We start from the raw sequence: 5,259 nt of genomic DNA on the forward strand, positions 1-5,259 counted from the left end.
AGCGAAACTCCGTCTCAAAAAAAAAAAAAAAAAAGTTAAATAGACACCCATCATAGGATGTAGAGATATAGCTTTTCTGTTACTAGGTATTTCCCAAGAGAACTGAATGCATAATTTTGTGCAAAGATTTTTACATGAGTGTTTATTGTTGACCACTAAATAAAAACAATGCAAATATCTGTTAATAGATGAAGAGATAAACAAGCTATTGCAAATTCATGCAATGGAATATTGCATGGATAATCTCAAATAATTATGCTAAGAGAATTCACACCCCTTCACCCCCCAAAACAGAATATGCTGTTTCATTTCACATATATAAAATTCTAGGAAATACAGTTTTTATCCTTATAAATTAGTATGCATCAGTGGTTGCTTTGGTTTGTGGCAGAGGGAGTGAGAAAAAATGTTGGGGGGGACTAATTTTATTATTTATTTATTTTTGAGATGAAGTCTTACTCTATTGCCCAGGCTGGAGTGTAGCGGCACCATCTTGGCTCACTGCAACCTCCGCCTCCTGGGTTCAAGCAATTCTCCTGCCTCAGCCTCCCAAGTAACCAGGATCACAGGTGCCCGCCACCACCCCTGGCTAATTTTTTTTAATAGAGACAGGGTTTCACCATGTTGGCCAGGCTGGTCTTGAACTCCTGACCTCAGGTGAGCTACCTTGCCTGGCCTATTATTTTTTTAAGCTAGGGTCTCACTCTGTTGCCCAGGGTGGAGTGCAATGGCACAATTATGGCTCCCTGCAGTCCCAGCCTGGAGGGAACAACTTTAAAGGGGCATAAGGAGTTTTTGGAGCTGATGGATATGTTAATTACCTCAAAGAGTATGTTTATGGATGGGTATGTTCATTATTTCAATTGTGATGGTTTCATGGGTGTGTATATATGTCAAAATTTATCCAATTCCACATTTTAAATCTGTGCAGTTTGTTGTACATCAATTATAGCTTGCTAAAGCTGGTAAAAATCGTTAATGTAATAAATATTAACCGCAAGCTTTAAAAAGATTAATCCGATCATCACCATTAGCAGATGAGAAAATAGACTTTGATAATAAAGGGGATCTTGTTCCTAAGCAAATCATAACATGAAGGCCATTTCTTGCAAATTTTGCTTGCTTTACTTTTTTTTTGCGGGGCAAGGTGGCCGGGGGCGGGGTTGTGGGGGGGGTGTGGGGGTGGTAGATAGGGTCTTACTCTGTTGCCCAGACTGGAGTGCAGTGGCATGATCATGGCTCCCTGCAACCTCGACTTCCTGAGCTCAAGCCATCCCACCTCTGCCTCCTCAAGTACTAGGATTACAGGTGTGTGCCACAGCACCCAGCTAATTTTTTAATGTTTTGTAGAGACAGGGATCTTGCTATGTTGCTTAGGTGGGTCTTGGACTCGGGGCTCAAGTGATCCTTCTGCCTCAGCTTCCCAAAGTGTTGGGATTACAGGCATAAGCCACTGCGCTCAGCTTATTTTGCCATTTTAAGATCCACTTTGTAAGATCCACTGCTGACCCCCTGCATCAGTGTTACCTGACATCTTATTAAAATGCACATTCTTACTTTCTCAGTCAAGCTAGGTGAGTCAGAATCTCTAGAGAGGAAGGTTAAGGATCTGCGTATGAAACAAGCTCCACAGCTGTTTCTTGTGCACGACACTGGTTTAACAGACAGCTGGGTTGACTTAGCCTGTCCTTTCAGTTTTTATATATATTATTCTTTATTCCTATCTTCTAGATTTCTGCAGTTGTAGTTGTGATTCTTAAGAGATTTTTAGGAGATTATTTTCCTCCAGCTGGCTAACTGTAGCTTTTTCTTTGTTGGCTTGTTTTGTTTAGTTTCCTCTTTTAATTTTGCTATTATTTTCAGTTTTGTTGTGACAAAAATTGTGGTCTCCAGAACATCTAATTTTTGAAATATATTGAGGCTTCCTTTGTGGCAAAATATGCTTTGCTAATTTTGTGGTTGTCAATACTGACCAAATATTACAATCACCTGGCAAAGTTTTTAAATCATACCCAGAAATTCTGATTTAATTAACTTCAAGTGGGGCCCAGGTAGAGGGAATAAAAACTCTCCTATATGATTTTAACGTAAAGATGTTTTAGAATTAGATAGAAGTGATGGGTATGCAGTACTGTGAATATCCTAAATGCCTATGAATTGTACACTTTTCAGTGAGTTTTATGTTGTGCGAACTTTACCTCGATTAAAAAAAAAAGTGATTTTTAAAATAGTGCCTTGAAGGATTGTTCAGAAAGAAGACTGTACCCTCTACAGTACATAAGTTACATTGGCCACATAGGATTTTTTTCCCCCCACTCTTATCTGAGGTTGTGTTACAAAAGCACATGCTGGTTGTCAACACTTCCAACAATGCAGAAATGAGCAAGGGGAAATGGAACTTACCGTGGACAAGGCCACAGGTCCACACTTTTGTTCCCGTTGGGATGTCTGGGTCGGTTTCACAGGTCGTCTCGCAGTCCTGCAGGCTGAACCCGTCTGTCTGGGTGCCCGTGCTGCCTGCCTCCTGGGCACTCTGGGGCGACGTGGACCTAGGCGCGCTTGTCTGCGGTTCCGTGCGTGCAGTCAGGCATCTGCACCAAGAATGGTCTATCAATGAGGGAGAGTCCTCCTGGGGAGGGGCTTCCATGCCTCCCATTCTGGGCACTTCCAGACTGTCTTCAGGAGTTGCTGTCCTTTAGTCATTCTATTTTGTTCCGGGTCTAGTGCGAAGAGGGAGACAGGTGAGCACATGCTGGAGGGTGGGGACATGCGGGACGGCTTCAGTCCAGGCACGGCTGCAGGTCCCGGCCACCCGGCTTTCCCTGGCCAGAGAAGAGCAGCCCCAGCAGGCTGCGGGCACAGTCCCAGCTCACACAAGGCCTACAGCGCCCTGCAGGGCCCCAGCGCCCCACCTTAATTTTCACCTTTTGTTCCCTCCTGTTTTCCTGCTTTGGAGTCCTTGTTAAGAGGGACTCGAACCAAAAGCTTATAAACACGACGCCTGCATTCCCTTCCAGTCCTTCATGGTTTTCTTTTTTACACACTAAGTTTACAACCTTTACTTTTTCCAAGTGGAAAACCAGTTTTTCCAACACTTTTTTTAAAAAAGATCCTTTTATCATATGCTGAAAGCCCTACCGATACGTAACAAGCCCACTTCTGCGTCTGACTCTGTTCAATGACCATTTACTCCCTAAACCGACCTTTTTGGTAACTCTAAGAGGTAGCTTTAATAAATACATTCTCCAGAAATCTCCAGAACCTTCTCGTGGGTCACTGCGAGAGGTGCCGCCACAATGTAAACAGTACAGTAGCCAAGTCCTCCAGGTAGGCACCAGGTGCCATCTGCGCAGACTGCCAGTGTGGCAGGCATTGGGTCAGAGGCGTTTCCTCACATGCATCCCCTGTCTCGCCCAGAGCACACAGGTCCCAGGGTCCGGTGGACAGGACTGGTCCCAGCCTATGCATGCCACTTCCTGGGCTTCGGGGGTGGTAGCCAGAGGCCGCCCGCAGCAGGAAGCCCATGCAGAGGCCAGGACCTCTTGTTCCACTCGGCAGAGACCCCAGAAGGAGCCAAGGGGCAGCATCAGAGCCTGAGTGCCTAAGGGCACAGCAGCTGCAGGCCGTCGGCCAGGCCAAAAGAGAGTGACTGGAGAGCCGAGGGCGCGTGGAGCGACGCCGAGAAGGGCCTATTGTGTTTCATCCGGCGATTTTGAAACCAACTTTTTATCCGGACCTCTGAGAGCTACATCCCCCTGGCCAGTCTCTTCCGCTCCAGGGTGCCCAAGTAATGGTGGTGCTGGAGGATGCCCTTCAGGGCGCGGACCTGCTCCGCTGTGAAGGCCGTGCGGACAGTGGGGGCCCGCCAGTGGGTCCTTACCCAACCCAGCCACGGTCCTTTCTGGCGCAGGCGGATTCAAGGACCTAGCCTCCTTGATACTGACGGCCTGAAGGGGCTCCCAGGTGCCGGATGTCAGGCCTGGGCCAGGGTGGTACCCCGGGGAGGCTTCGGCAGGCCTGGGGGTGTGGGTTGGTCCTGGGCAGCTGCTCTGGGAGAGCCAGTCCATCGAGCCTAAGCTGGAGGGTTGCTGCGGCCACAAGGTGGAAAGGAGGGAAGGCCAGGCAGGGCTGGCCAGGCACGGGATCCACCTCCGGCTCTGCCAGCATTTATAAGCCCAGGAGGAGGGAGCGGGAGCCGGGTTTGCATGGACGGCTAATGGCCAGATAAGCACGCCTAATTGCCTTCGTTTCAGAGGCACCAGGATTTTTCAATTTGACATTTTTTAAATTGATACACGTATTTTCAGGGTACATGTGATAAAGATTGTTTTAATTGTTAGTTTCTCGTCCCTTCTAACTCCAAGTTCAATGGATTTCACAGCTATGAAGTTATAAAATATAGGGTCAGCATCATTGATCTAAACACAAGTCGGTATCTGAACTCAAAGGTAACCAACAGAGCCAATTTGCAGGGCCCAGTGAAAAATGAAATGCAAAGCCCCTTCTTCAAAATTTTTTTTTAAATTTCAAGACAGTGACAACAGAGCAATAAACCTAGCACAGACCCTTCTGAACAGGGACCTGTATGACTGGATGGTTGCATACCCATGATGATAATGATAAATCTTCATCATGGTTCTTGAAACTAAAGAGGAAAGTTTGGAGTAACATACAGAATATCTTTTGTGGATACTACTTCCTGGGAGTCACCATAAGGCTCTTTTGATATAAAGTAAGCAAAAACCCAGACCCAAAAATCCTCTAAAAAATACCCTCACCTTTAAAATTCTAAATGACTCATTTGTCATCATTGTAGAGGGCGGAGAACAGTTTCTCAGCTAATCATGACCCATGCTTGTTGTGAGGTTAGAACCACCAAAGTTTCCTCTTAGAAATAATTCCTCTCTGTATAAACCAGGGCAGGAGAACACCGAGCTTAATGAATTAATTACCATTGTGTCTCCTGATGGAGATTAGAAAGTTAATTCTGTTTCTTTTTGTCTTTCTTATCAGAATGTGGAAATATAAATCTATTCTGTATAAGCCTGAAGCCTTTGAATTTAGAGGGCCCAGGTGGAGAGATTCTGTTCATTATCTGTACTCCTGCCTCCAACCTGTGCCATAGACTCCAAATGGATAAAAGCTCTTATAGAGAGGTTGTTACCATGGAGTACAGTATCTGTCAGATTTGGATAGTGGTGAACGCAGTGGAGGAGAATAAAGAGAGAGCTGATTTCTGTCTCAGTGAGCACAACAAAA

General features: G+C 45.8%; 1 pseudogene; it reads right to left on the bottom strand.

The window, feature by feature from the left end:
• Positions 1-3,273: 3,273 nt before the first annotated feature.
• LOC108314489 lies at positions 3,274-4,808 on the bottom strand (annotated as a pseudogene).
• Positions 4,809-5,259: the final 451 nt, after the last annotated feature.

This window comes from Cebus imitator, unplaced genomic scaffold, assembly GCF_001604975.1.
Source record: "Cebus imitator isolate Cc_AM_T3 unplaced genomic scaffold, Cebus_imitator-1.0 Scaffold155, whole genome shotgun sequence".
In the NCBI taxonomy this organism is placed as follows: domain Eukaryota; kingdom Metazoa; phylum Chordata; class Mammalia; order Primates; family Cebidae; genus Cebus; species Cebus imitator.